Below are 14,975 nucleotides of genomic sequence, written 5' to 3'. Positions count from 1 at the left end.
GAAGCACTTCCTCACCACCCCGGGCCCCAGCCAGCGGCCGGGTGGCTTTGGCGGACCCCGGGGACACCGCCGCGGATCCCGGACGCTTCCTCTCGCCGGATCCTCCGCGCTTCTCTCGCCTTTCGCTCCCGTCGCCTTTAGGCCCAGAACCGCGAGAACACGCCCGGAAACCGCCGGGCGGCGGCGAGGGCTTCGCTGGCTCCCTTTTTGTTTTGCCCCCCTGCGGCTCTGGGGCCCTCACCAAACGTCGGCGACACCTCCGAGCCAGGCACTATGGCGGCCGCGGCCTGGCTTCGGGCGAGCGCCCCACTCCGGGGTCTCTTAAGCAGGGATTGCACGGGCGGCGCGCGCGAGGCGGGGCTGGCGTGCGCGGATAGGCGGGCCGAGAGGCGGAGCCGTGACGTCACAAAGCGCACCGGCCCGCCCACGTGACCCCGCGCTTTGTGACTCCCGAGCGCGGAACCTGAACGGGCCGGGAGAACGGAGGAAACCATTTGGCTCAAAAGGGAGGGGGAGGCTCCTGCGTCAGGAGGACCGGCCCACAGAGCGGTTCCGGGAGGAGAGCTCACGTTGCAGGGGCTGCGTGCTGGTTTCCTCCGCGGGGTGGTGTGCCAAGGGGGAGTCGGCAGATTCCGCCCTTCCCCCACGGACCCAGTCAGCTCTCCCAAACCCCCCAGTTTAAGTAAGCATTCTGGTTGCTAGGGGGTAAGTTATGGTTGCTATGCAAGCGCTTCCTATTCCAAAAAACTGACTATCCGAAACTCTTCCTAAATGGAAATCGTAGAGCATCCGCTACCTAGAACTGATAACAGCCGCCACCACCGAATAGATTTATTAAGCTCTTACTATATGCCAGGCACAGGGCTGACCGCTTAATAATACTGCCAGGCTCTGGAGCCAAGTTGTCTGGGTTGGATCCTTTGCTTTGGGGCTCAGGATTTAACTTCTGTTCCTGGTTTTCTTGGCTGTAAAATGCTGATAAAAATAGTACTTGGTTTCTGGGTTGTTATGGACTAAACGAATGAATACAATTCCGTAGTTTACGACCATGCCTGGCACATGGTTCAATGAACCAAAATAGATGTGGCTCAACAAAAGCCCATTTAACAGTAGAAACCCCAAGTGGTCAACGTTACTATTATCTCCGATCTACGGATGAGGGAACAGAACTTAGTGATCATGCGCTTTCTGAATGTGCAGAAGGGAATACCTGCTGGATGGTGTGATAACAATCCCATTCCTAAATGCAAATGCCAGGAACTGTGCCAAGAATCCCCCAGGGAGATGGAATATTTTCCCCCCTTAGGGCATGGGAAAGTTAATACAAGCAAGAAATTCATAATATAATAAAATTACATTTATAAACGAATAATCACTATCGTTTACAATGCATGTTCTTCATCATCTCTCAATTTTACAAGCTAGGAGCAGAGTAATCAAGTGAGAGCAAGATTATACAGCCAAGGAAGAGAGTTTCTCAGGGACTCTCTGAACACACTCCAGATTCTTACCGAACTTGAATTTAACTTAATCATCTTGTCAGAAAAGTCTTCTTACTTAAATAAGATGGCAATCCTTCTCTATCTCTTTTATTCTTTATTTGTTTTTTCTTGTCACTGACTTGAAACTCATATTCTTAATTTTTTTCCTAACTCTCATAGAAAGTTGACATGGTATATGTTTACTTTTTAATTGTATATCTCCCCTCCAGTTGAGATTAGAGATTTTATGTTTATCTTTGTTTTTGCTGGATCCCTGCTATTAGAACAGTGCCTGGATATAGTATGTGCTCAATAAATATATGTTGAATAAGCAGATACATTTTTATGTGATCCATAGAAAAATCTTGGCAATAGGGTTTTGGCAGTAATTAAGTGCAACCTCAGAGATGCAAATACAATGTAACTCAACCACACACATCAGTATTTTATTTATTTTTATTTTTTGAGTTGGAGTCTCACTCTGTCACCCAGGCTGGAGTGCAGTGTCACGCTCATAGCCACCGCAGCCTTGACCTGCTGGACTCAGGCAATCCTTCCATCTCAGCCTTCCAAGTAACTGGAAACCACAGGTGTGTGCCACCATGCCTGGCTAATTTTCTGATTTATTGTAGAGACAAGATCTCACTAAGTTGCCCAAGCTGGTCTCAAATCCCTGGCCTCAGGCAACCCTCTGGTCTCTGCCTCTCAAAGTGTTGGGATTACAGGCGTTAGTCACCGCACCTGGCAATATTTTTCATATATAGCAAGTTTCTTCCACCCTTACCTTTTTTGGTAACTCACCAAAAATTTCTTGCTTTCAGATCCACTTCAAAGTGGTTGCTTTTCTTAAAAACCTCCATGTGAATGAAAGGGGGGTGTTATATCTAATAAAAGAAAAACTGGATCAGAAAATGGTAAATCATCTGGGAATTCATAAGCGAAGCTGTGAATTTAAATCCTTTCACTTGTCTTTGGCAGATCCCTTCATATCCTAGATGCCTAATTTAATCAGCCTGATGCAATTCAAAGTGGGGCACACTTCTGGAGGAGGGTATGGTGGATCAGAACCCACTCGAAGGAGGAGTATGTGTCCTTGGAAAAAGTGCAATCAGTAGTATAATTTGGCCCAACTATTCTTAGTCAAGAGCTCTTTACCAAACTTTGGTCATCTGGACATTCTTATGGAGACCTCACTTCATATTACAATAGTCAAACTGGTCAAAATGCACTCTCAACCCATGATAAATATACATACAATGAGATTTAAATTTGAGTTGCTTGACTAATTGACACGTGCTACATTTGGTCCATTTCTTTAAATTCCTTTACTAATCTCAGTTATGTCATTTTCTTTTGGCAATATGGAGATGTTGTCCTCCTTGTCACTTCTGTCCCCCACCAATATTTTAACAAGTCCTCAAAGCTATTCTGTAATTGCTCAAGATAAACTGTCCTGTAATCATTACTGTTCTGTAACTGAAATTTCCCATTTGCACCCCACCCAACTCTGATAAAATTGCAGTTTTCGCCTTTATAAACCCCTTGCTTGCTCCATTTGGGGTCAAGAGTTTCTTTCTGGCATGAGCCTCCTCTTGACTACTAGCAATAAAGGACTCACTATTTAACTCTCAGTGTGCTGGCAACTCCTTACTCGCAGTACTACAACAGTATAATGTTAATAAAGAAGAAAGCACAAAATATATATTATGCACAACAGTATAATGTTAATAAAGAAGAAAGCACAAAATATATATTATGCTTTAATGCAAACTATACATATGTTTTCCAAAAGGCATTTCTATGTACCCACCACCTATAGGTGATTCACAGAATATTATGAGTACTCCCCCCCAAAACCTGAGTCCTTCCACCTCTTACTTCTTTAGAAATAACTACAGGCTATTACTTTAGTAAAACTCTGGTCTGGCCACGTGGCTCTTTGAGCTATGGTCTCCATGTTTTCCTAGCTTTGACGCCCTCCTCTACCTTGGGGAGGTGAATCTCCTCTCTCTCTAATTTACTTCTAAATAAGCTATATTTTTCCATCTAACATCTCTGCAAATCTTTGTATCTTATACGCGGCACTGGATCACAGACTCCATCCCACACCCACTACCTCCTCCTCCCCAAGTCTGACCTAACATTTTGGAGGCCTTTTAGGAATTTTTGACCTAATACCTTTCAAGTCAACTTTGGGGTTATCTTGTCACCTGACTGAGATTTCATCAGAATGTGAGGTCTGAAGTTACAGACATCTAGAGCAATCTTTCCTATAACCCAAACTGCCTTACAGTGCCCAGCACCTCCCACCTCTACATTTTTTTCAATGGACAACTCCAAGCTCAGATCCCACATCAGAGGTGAGGTTTGCTCTCAGAGTACCCTAAAAAGTTCAACTCAGCCAGGCTCGGTGGCTCAGCCTGTAATCCCGCGCCTTTGGGAGGCTGAGGTGAGTGGATTGCCTGAGCCCGCAGGTTCGAGACCCGCCTGGGCAGCGAGACCTCATCTCTACAATAAATAAAAAAAAAAATCAGCTGGGCGTGGCAGCGAATGCCTGTAATTCCGGCTACTCGGAAGGCTGAGGCGGAAGGATCGCCGGAGCCCAGCAGGTCGAGGCTGCGGTGGCCGGGAGCGGCCACTGCACTCTAGTCTGGGCGACAGAGTGAGACTCCAACTCAAAAAAAAAAAAAAAAAGTTCAACTCAAGGCTTACCCATTTTTGTAGCTTCTTTCACCTTAAAAAAAAAACAAAACAAACTACCATTCTGACATTTGTAACAATCACTGCCTGGCTTTTCATTTTCATTTTGCAGGGTTCATTCTTCGTGTTGTACATTCTGCGGGTTGTGACAAATATTTGATGACATATATCCACTATCACAGCCCTAAATTCCCCTGTGCTCTACCTCGTCATTCCTCCCTATCTCCCCACCCCCAAACCCTAAGCAATTGCTGATCTTTTTTTTTTTGAGTTGGACTCTCACTCTGTCGCCCAGGCTGGAGTGCAGTGGCATGATCATGGCCACCGCAGCCTCAAACTGCTGGGCTCAGGTGATCCTTGCACCTCAGCCTTCCAGTAGCTGGAACTACAGGCACACACCACCATGCCTGGCTAATTTTTTTTTGAATTGGAGTCTCACTCTGTCGCCCAGACTGGAGGGCAGTGGCATGCTCCCGGCCACCGCAGTCTCGGCCTTCTGGGCTCCGGCAATCCTTCTACCTCAGCCTTCCAAGTAGCTGCTACCATGCCCAGCTAATTTTTGCTTTATTATAGAGATGAGGTCTCACCAAGTTGCCCGGGCGGGTCTCGAACCCGTGGGCTCAGGCAATCCACTCATCTCAGCCTCCCAAAGCGCTGGGATTACAGGCTGAGCCATCTAACCTGGCAATTTTTTGATTTATTGTAAACATGAGGTCTCACCAAGTTGCCCAGGCTGGTCTCAAACCCGTGGGCTCAGTCAATCCTCTCACCTCGGCCTCCCAAAGTGCTGGGATTATAGAAGTGAGCCACCGCTACTGGCCTACTGATCTTTTTTACTGTCTCCATAGTTTTGACTTTTCTAGACTGTCATGTCGTTGGAAACACTCAGCATTCTCAGATTGGAATATTGTCTTGCTCACAAATCTTAACAAAATTATTTATGTAATTTCACACTTACAGATAAATTATAAGAATAACACAAGGAACTCCTATTTACCCTTTACTCAGATGCACCAATTGTTTGCGCTTTGTTCTATCTCCTTTATCATTTATTTTCCTTCTCTCTCTTTGTATATGTGTATCTGGATTTCTGAACCAGGTGAGAGGATTTTGCAGACATCATGCCCTTTTATCCCTAAAAACAACTGTGTATGTTTTCTGAGAGCAAAGACTTTCTCCCACAAAACCACATTACATCATTACAATCAGGAAACTTAACATTGATATAGAACTATTATGTAATCCACAGTTAAGATTCAAATTTTGCCACCCACTAATGTAATTCATCTTTTTTTTTTCTGGTCTTTGATCCAATCTTGGATCATACATTGCAATTAGCTGCCATGTCCCTTATATCTCCTTTAATCTGGAACATTTTGTTAGTTTTTCTTTATTTTTTGACACTTGTGAAGAGTACATAATAATTTATTTTTTTGTTTCCCAATTTGGGTTTGTTTAATGTTTCATCATAGTTTGATTCAGGTTTTGCATTTTTGGCAAACAAACAAACTCATGGAATTGATGTGTTTTTCTCAGGGTACCACTGCAGCAGGAAGCACATGATAGTTCCTCCAAGTAGTAATTTTATTTTTGATTTTCTAATAAGGTTGTATTTGCTAGTTTTATCCACTGTAAGTACATTTTCCCTTTTGTAACTAATAAGTAATTTGTGGGAGATACTTTGAGTCTTTTGAAAGTTCTTGTTTCTCATCAAATTTTGCCTACTAGTATTAGCAGTCATTGAAGATTCCTACCCGAACCAATGATTACTACAACAGCTGCAAAATGATTTTCTAAGTCCATCATTCCTTCTTAATTTTTTTGGTTGTTGGTTTAGATATACTTTAATGGATAGAAATTTATACTTGTAATGTCAATTTTAAAAGACTTTCTTATATGGTAGTTTATTTTATGTCATGTTTAGAAAACCTTGCAGTAGCTGGATTAGCTCAAGACTAATCCCAGCACTTTGGGAGGCCATGGTGGGAGGATAGCTTGAGGACAGGAGATCAGCATGAGCAACATAATGAGACCCTGTCTCTACAAACATTAAAAAAAAAAAAAAGCTGGATGTGGTGGCACATGCCTATAGTCCCAGCTACTTGGAAGGCTAAGGTGGGGGGATCACTTGAGCCCAAGAGTTTGAGGCTGCAATGAACTATGATTGTACCACTGCATTCCAGCCTGAGTGAAGAGCTAGAACCTGTCTCAAGAAAAAAAAGTCTTTGCTCAAACTGATGTCACATAATAGTCTTTGATCTTCTAAAAGTTTTTAGTTTGCCTTTCACATTTAATTATCTTGTCTAGCTGAATTGATTTTGTTTGTGGCATCAACTATGGGTCCTATTTTATTTTATTTTCCACACATGGATATCCAAATGTCTTAGCACCTGTCATTTGATGTCTTCTATTTTTTCATGGGTCGTTGACTGTTTTTTTTTTTCTCCAAATAGCCAATTATAATTTGCATTGAAAGAACAACAGTTCACTGGAAATGAGTTTCCCAAAAGGTAACCCATACAATTCTACCAAAGGCACCAATCCTGGAATTTCATGTTGATTTTGTTATTCTAGGTGAGGGATCTGCAAGCTATGGTTCATGGTCCAAATACACCACCACCTGTTTTTGTATAGCCCACAATTAAGAATGGTTCTTATATTTATTTATAAATTTACTTATTTATCTATCTATTTATTTATTTTTGAGTCAGAGTCTCACTCTGCGCCCAGGCTGGAGTGCACTGGCACGCTCACAGCCACCGCAGCCTTGACTTGCTGGACTCACGTGATTCTTCTGCTTCAGCCTTCCAAGTAGCTGGAACTACAGGCGTGTGCCACCACGTCCAGCTAATTTTCTTGATTTATTGTAGAGATGAGGTCTTGCCAAGTTGCCCAGGCTGGTCTCGAACCTGTGGACTCAGGCAATCCTCAAGCCTCGGCCTCCCAAAGTGCTGGGATTACAGGCTTGAGCCACCATGCCCAGCTGGTTCTTATTTTTTAAAGGTGTTTAAAAAAGCAAAGAATAATAATATTTCATGAAATGTGAAATATTTGCTATCTAGTCCTTTACTGAAAAGGTTTAACTCTTTTTCTAGATTATTTCTCAGCAATTTAATTCTGATAAATGAGTAGCTGAATTTATAACATTTACCAAATTTTGGTTTTTAATTATTTATATTATATGGTGATTTGTCAGATGGGATGATTTTAGCTTCTGGAAGATTTTTGCAACATTAAAGTTGACTGTTTTTTGTTTTGCCTTTATCTACTAGTAAACTACCTAGCAGCATTTTAAAGAATATTCAATTCATCAAAAGCTAAAGTCATAAGGCAAGTCATCATATAAACAGATTTTTTTTTTTGAAATTGATGTGAACAATCTATTGTTTCCCCATTGTCTATTCATTTAATTCAACATTTATTTGATTACCAAATTAACAGTTTGACAATACCATGTATGAGAGATGGGATCAGAAGAATCCCTTATGCATCATTGGTGGGGTATAAATTGAAACAACCACTTTGGGAACCAATTTGGCATTCTCTAGCAAATTTCACATCCTATGAATTAGTAGTTCAACTCTTGGTTTATACCCAAGGTAAAATTTAATTTTAGTAAATTTGAGTATTTCTATATCCTATGAATCAGTAATTCCACTCTTGGGTATATGCCTGAGGTAATATTTAACTCTAGCAAATTTGAGAATTTCTATACCCTATGAATCAGTAATTCAACTCTTGGTTATATACCCAGGGTAACATTTAAATGTAGCAAGTTTGAGCATTTCTATACCCAATGAATCAGTGAGTCCACTCTTGTTTATATGCCCAAGATAAAATTTAACTCTTGTACTTGAACAAGAATTCCATGGAAACTTTCTTTTTGAGAGCAAAAAGCTGGAAAAAACCCATGTGCCCATCAACAGGAGAATGAATAAATACATTGTGATCAATCCAGACAGTGGGATATTATGCAGCAACAAAATAAATAAACTATATTATGTGTAGCAACATGGTGGAATGTTTTTAGCTCATCCTGAATCAATAAAACAAGTATTAAAAGATGACATAATCTTTTTATGAATTTCAAAGATATGCAAACTAAGCAATACATTATTTAGCTAGGTATACATATTTAATATACCTTTGAAAAGACAAACAGAGGCCAAGTGCAGTGGCTCACGCCTATAATCCCAGCACTTTGGAGGCTGAGGTGAGAGGATTGCCTGAGCCCACGGGTTCGAGACCATCCTGGGAAACTTGGTGAGAATTTGTCTCTACAACAAATCAAAAAATTAGCCGGACATGGTGGTACATAGTTCCAGCTACTTGGAAGGCTGAGGTGGAAGTATTGCCTGAGCCCAGCAGGTTGAGGCTGTGGTGGCGGGGAGCGTGCCACTGCCCTCCAGCCTGGGTGACAGATTGAGACTCCAACTCATAAAAAAAGAAAAGAAAAGACAAACAACACAAAATTCAGGATCATGATTACCTCTGAGGTGGAAGGATAAAATGGGGAAAGATCTGGGAGATGTGAATTATTGGTGATGATCTTGTTCTTGAGTGGGTGGGTTCACAAGTATTCATCGTTTTACTGAAAATAAATAAACAAAAAAGAAAGAATAGTTAAGCTAAAAGGGGACCATGCCAGTGCAATGATGATATTTTATGACATTATGATTATGAGTAATCTTGGCTGGGTGTGGTGGCTCACAACTGTAATCCCAGCACTTTGGGAAACCGAGGTGAGAGAATTGCCTGAGTCCAGGAGTTCGAGACCAGCCTAGTCAACTTGATGAGATCTTGTCTCTACAATAAATCAAAAAATTAGCCAGACATGGTGGCACATGCCCTGTAGTTCTAGCTACTTGGAAGGCTGAGGCGGAAAGATCCTCTGAGCCCAGCTGGTCGAGGTTGTGGTGGCTGTGAGCATGCCACTCCACTCCAGCCTCAGCAACAGAGTGAGATTACAACTCAAAAAAAAAAAAAAAAAAGAGGATCGGTGCAGTGGCTCATGCCTATAATCCCAGCACTTTGGGAGGTTGAGGTGAGAGGATTGTCTGAGTTCATGGGTTCAAGACCAACCTGGGCAACTTGGCATGACCTCATCTCTACGATAATTCAAAAAAATTTGCTGGGTGTGGTGGTGTGCGCCTGTAGTTCCAGCTACTTGGAAGGCTGAGGTGGAAGGATTGCCTGAACCCAGCAGGTCAAGGCTGCAGTAGCCAGGAGCGTGCCACTGCATTCCTGCCTGGGCAGCAGCGTGAGACTCCAACACACACGCAGAAAGATTGACCCATTTATTGCCCCTAAATTTTCATCTTTACCTTCCCCCTGACTGCCAGTAAAGAATCTCTGCCAGGCACAGTGGTTTACGATTGTAAATCCCAGTACTTTGAGAGACTAAGGTGGGAGGATCACTTGGGCCCAGGAGTTTGACACCAGGCTGGGCAATATAGCGAGATTTCATCTTTACAAAAAAATCTAAAATTAACCAGGTGTGGTGGCGCATACCTGTAGTCTCAGTTATCCAGGGAGCTGAGGTAAGAGGATTGCCTGAACCCAGGAGCTAGCAGCTGCTGTGAGCTGTGATCCTGCCACTGCACTCCAGTCTTGGTGACAGAGTGAGACTCCACTCAAAAAAACCAAACAAACAATCGCAAAAACCTCACATTCAGACAGAAAAAAATTAGTTCCTTTCAAAGAAACAAGAATTACGCTAGCTTCCTAAATCTAGTTAAGACTAGATTAGTGTAATTAGATTGGTCTAGATTAATTCATCTTAACTAATCTAGTTACAGCTATAGCATTAGCTAGGGATTTTTGTTGTTGTTGTTGTTTGTTTGTTTTTGTCTGTCTTCCTAATTTAGACCTTAACATTAGTTGTTTTTGCACTTAATGGCATAGGCAAAAACAACAAATGTTAAGGTCTAAATAAAACTCATGTTTTAAATTATACTTTAATAATTTGGTTCAAGTTTCCTTGTGTTGAGATAAGAGAGAGGACGTGGCTATCAGACTCTAGGTGACCTGTGAGCCTGGAAGCAGAACTGCCACCAGTGACCTCACATTACCCAGTGTTCCTTCACTTCGCTTCACCCCATAAAAGTGGACCTCAAAGACTTGGAATGCCCTGGAGAGGTGGGGCCTCATCAAAGCCTCTGGCGTGTGGGCGTTATGTGTTGAAAGACACACGCCACGCTTGCTTGCTTTTCCTAGGAATTCAAGGGCTCCAGGTAAACATAAAGGAAGTGCAGAAATGGGACTGCTACTTGTGCCATAGCTGAGAAGCCTCTTTGCCTTCGGGTGAATGCTCATGAATATTCATTCATTCTCCCAAATATGAACTATATGAGTACCAATATGGGCCCTGTGCTGTGTGCCAGGCAATCAGCAGTGATTATATCAAAGGCCTGGCCTGTGGAGAGTTTTCAATGAGTAATGGAAGTCACATAATTTTAAAGATTGGGCTTCAATCTTGGTTCCAACACTTGCTGTGTGACCTAGGGAGAGTTCTTTGACTTCTCTGGCCCTTGGTTTTCTCCAGCACCTGCTTCATGAGCCCTGTGTGACTGTACTCAGAAGGGCTCTGCGCTTTGTTTAATGCTCTGCCTGATTCTTCATACATTTTGAACACTGGGCTCTGCAATTTCACTTTGCTCTGAGTCCAGCAGCTTATGTTGCTGATCCTGGCGTCTTGATTTGCAAAACAGGGCTAAAATAGTTCCTTTCTAGAAACAGAAAGTAGAATGGTGGTTACCAGGGGCTGGCTGTGGCGAGGTGGGGGAGCAGGGAAATGGGGAAATAGTGTTCAATGGTTATAGTTTCAGTTTTGCAAGATAAAAAAGTTTTAGAGACCTGTTGCACAACAATGGAAATATGCTTAATTCAACTCAACTGTACACGTAAAAATGGTTAAGATGATAAATTTTATATTATGAGTAAAAAAAAGATGTTGACCGGGTGTGGTGACTCACACCTGTAATCCTAGCACTTTGAGAGGCCAAGGCAGGAAGATTCCTTGAGCCCAGGAGTTTGAGACCAGCCTGGGCAGCATAGTGAGACACAGTCTCAAAAGAATAAAAAATAAAAACTTTAAGAAAGATGTTAAAAAGAGACCAAAAAAAAAAAAAAGGTAGTACCTTTGCCATAGGTTTGTTAAGGCAATTTAATGACTGTGCCTGGTACACACGCACCACATAAGTGTTCCTTGGGAAATAAATTCAAGTGACAAATGCTAGGGCTGTTTCTCTGAAGTCATTCCAACTTGGATAAACCTATCAACAAACAACAATAGCTAGCATTTGTCATGCTTTTTTTTTTTTGAATTGGAGTCTCACTCTGTTGCCCAGGATAGAGTGCAGTGGCATGCTCACAACCACTGCAGCCTCTACCTCCTGGGCTCAGGTGATCCTTCAGCCTCAGCCTTCCAAGCTGGAACTACAGGCACATGCTACCATGTCTGACTAATTTTTTGATTTATTGTAGAGATGAGAGCTCACCAAGTTGCCCAGGCTGGTCTCCAACCCGTGGGCTCAGGCATTCCTCTCACCTCGGCCTCCCAAGGTGCTGGGATTATAGGCGTGAGCCACAGCACCCGGCCAGATCCCAATATTAAGCCCATTTTATGAGTGAGGCAAGTAGACTCAGAGAGGTGAGATCACATGCTTGAGGTCAAACAGGAGTCATCATTTAAAACAAGGTGTGTCTCCTCACCACTGACTCCATTTTACTATTTCCTCCCCCCCTCCCCATCCCCCAGAGATATGCTGCTGATGTGGCCTCTGGAGGAGTCCATGGGAAGAGGCGCCCCATCCCCCGTACCAGAGATAGCATATCCCCTTGCACCAGCATCTCTTCTGTTATCTTTGTTTTTATCTTGTCTCTGCTTTGAGATCAGCTTCCCGGAGGGCACAGACCTTGTCAGCCTCACCTGTGTCTTCCCTTCGGTACCTGGCAGTTTGGGTAATTATTTGTGGAGTCCCAAAATGATTTTTTTTTTTGAGGGGGGCGGTTTGGGATCTCACTCTGAAGCCCAGGCTGGAGTGCAGTGGCATGACCATGGTTTAACACAGCCTCAACCTCCTGGGTTCAGGAGATCCTTCTTCCTCAGCCTCCCAAGTAACTAGGACTACAGGCACACGCCTCCACTCCAAATTTTAAAAAATTTTTTGTACAGATGAGGTCTATGTTGCTCAGGCTGGTCTTGGACTCCTGAGCTTAAGCAATCCTCCAGCCTTGGCTTCCCAAAGTGCTGGAATTACAGGCATGAACCACCACGCCCAGTTCAAAATGACTCTTGATGAATGGTTCTGTGTAGTTTCTCCAGCAGAGACAAACTTGGTAAGTTAAAGTAGAGCAGTGGCCTTGAATCTCCCTTCACACTTTGGAATCTTCCTCAAGGAAGTGCAAATGGGAAATGTTTGCTTACTCAGGCCAGGTCTCAGGCTTCCTGTGTGATGCTCCCTGCAAACATCTGTCTTCCTCCTCTCCCCAATCCTGTGGCCAGCTTGCCGGTCCTACCGGTCCAGTGCTGTGCTACAGGCTTAATGTGTACTATCTCATTTATCGTTATAATGACCCTGTGAGGAAGATCTGATTCTTCTCCCTGTTTCACAGAGGAGAAAAACCAAGGCTCGTGGGGGGGAGACTGGGTTATACATCCCAAAGATGAGTCCAAGGTAATAATGATGGAACAGGCGTTCAAACCCAGTGGGTAAGTGCGCTCTCCTTGTTACATGCCCCAGTAGTGTCTGCCATACCTGTGCCTATCTCAGCCCTCACTTAACATTTTGAACAGGTTATTGGGAATTTCAACTTCAGGAGAAACGAAGAATAAAGAAACCAATTCGCTAGAGATTAATTGATGTAAACAAAAGTTGAATTCCTATGGCATATTTCTGGTCACAAAAACATCATCAAACTTCTAGATAAAGACCAAAATACGATTGCTACTACACCCATCCCTCTCCCTCCCCTGCCCCTCCTTCTTCTTCTGCCACCAAGAACCTGAAGTGTAATATGTGGGTAAATCATTATCTCCCTTGCTTTCTTAAATGTGTGTGTACTCACATTTATTTCCATGTTAGAATGTTTTGGTCTAGGCCGGGCACTGTGGCTCTCATCTTTATTTGTTTCATTTTACTATTTTATTTTAATTTTTTAATTTTTTTGAAGTTGGAATCTCACTCTGTCGCCCAGGCTAGAGTGCAGTGATATGCTCACGGCCACCACAGCCTCGACCTGCTGGGCTCAGGTGATCCTTCTGCCTCAGCCTTCCAAATAGCTGGAACTACAGGTGTGCACCATCACACCCAGCTAACTTTTTGGTTTATTGTAGAGGTGAGGTCTTGCCAAGTTGCCCAGGCTGATCTCACACCCATGGGCTCAGACAATTCTCTTGCCTCTGCCTCCTAAAGTGCTGGGATTACAGACATGAGCCACTGCACCTGGCCTGTTCTTTTATCTCTATACATTCTGTCCCTCTGGACAACCTCATCACATCTATGACTTCAACATAGTACTGAGTGCTGAGATTACAGGTGTGAGCCACCACACTTGGCCTAGGAATAGATTTTTTTTTCTCATCAACGTTATGATGAAATGACATTGAATGAAACGATGTGCTATTCAAGGAACTTCCATATAAACCTTGCCGTTGGTGGGCGACACATCTTCCCCCCCCCTTCTTTTTCTTTTTAGAGTCAGGATCTCTTTTGCCTAGGCTGGAGTGCAGTGGCATGATCACAGCTCACTCCAGCCTCAACCTCTTGAGCTCAAGTGATCCTTCTGCCTTCCAAGTAGCTGAGACTACAGGTGTGCACCACCATGCCCACCTAATTTTTAAAATAATTTTTTTGTAGAGACAAGGTCTCACATGTTGCCCAGGCTGGTCTCAAACTCCTGGGCTCAAGTGATCCTCCCGCTTCGGCCTCCCAAAGTGCTGGGGTTATAGGAGTGAGCCATTGTGCCTGGCCTAGACCAAAACATTTTAACGTTGAAATAAATGTGAGCTATACATACATTTAAGAAAGACTAATGAAAACAAGGGAGACAATGATTTACCCACATATTCCACTTCAGGGTCTTGGTGGTTGGAGCCTGTCTCTGCAGCTCAGGGTTCAAGGCAGGAACTCACCCTGGATAGAATGCATTCTGTCGCAAGGTCTTCACACACATTCACTCACACTGAGATCATATAGACATGCCAATTCACCTAACGCGCACAGGTTTGGGATGTGGGAGGAAACCAAGTCCCCGGAGAAAACCCACAAAGATGAGGGGACAACATGCAAATTTCACATAGTGGCCTGGACTGAGAATAGGATTTTTAAAAAATAAATTTATGGGGCAACCAACCCCCTCGGGTCCCCTCTCACTGTGGGAGCTTTTCTGTTCTCTTAATAAATCCTGCTTTTAAAAAAATCAAATAAATAAGTAAATCTATGTATTTATTTAATAGAGACAGGGTCTCATTATACTGCCCAGCGTAGTCTTGAACTCTTGGGTTCAGGTGATCCTCCTGCCTTGGCCTCCAAGGGTACTAAGATTGCAGGTGTGAGTCACCACACTCAGCCTAGGAATAAATATTTTTTTCTCATTAATATTATGACGAAATAACATTGAACGAAACAATGTGTTATTCGAGGATCTTTCATACATATCTTGCCATTGGTTTGCTGGCCTTGTTCCCAGAGAACACTGAACAAGAGGGGTGGGGGAAAGGAGAAAGCGCTGATAGCATAGGCATTCATTCATCTTAAAGATACCTACTGAGTGACAGCTATTGTCCTGGCA

The 14,975-nt window shown here is 43.1% G+C and overlaps 1 protein-coding gene across 1 annotated transcript in view; it reads right to left on the bottom strand.

Annotated features, from left to right (window-relative positions):
• RBBP6 (RB binding protein 6, ubiquitin ligase) overlaps positions 1 to 345 on the bottom strand; it is a 35,261-nt gene extending 34,916 nt beyond the window's left edge. The window contains exon 1 of the mRNA XM_008070483.2: positions 120 to 345. The gene's annotated coding sequence lies outside the window, so the exon portion shown is untranslated. The remainder of the gene's footprint in view (positions 1 to 119) is intronic.
• Positions 346 to 14,975: the final 14,630 nt, after the last annotated feature.

Source organism: Carlito syrichta, unplaced genomic scaffold (assembly GCF_000164805.1).
Source record: "Carlito syrichta isolate Samal-C Ts95f unplaced genomic scaffold, Tarsius_syrichta-2.0.1 Scaffold313449, whole genome shotgun sequence".
Classification (NCBI taxonomy): Eukaryota; Metazoa; Chordata; class Mammalia; order Primates; family Tarsiidae; genus Carlito; species Carlito syrichta.
The sequence above is the reverse complement of the archived record's forward strand: the minus strand, read 5'-3'. Positions and strand labels throughout refer to the sequence as shown.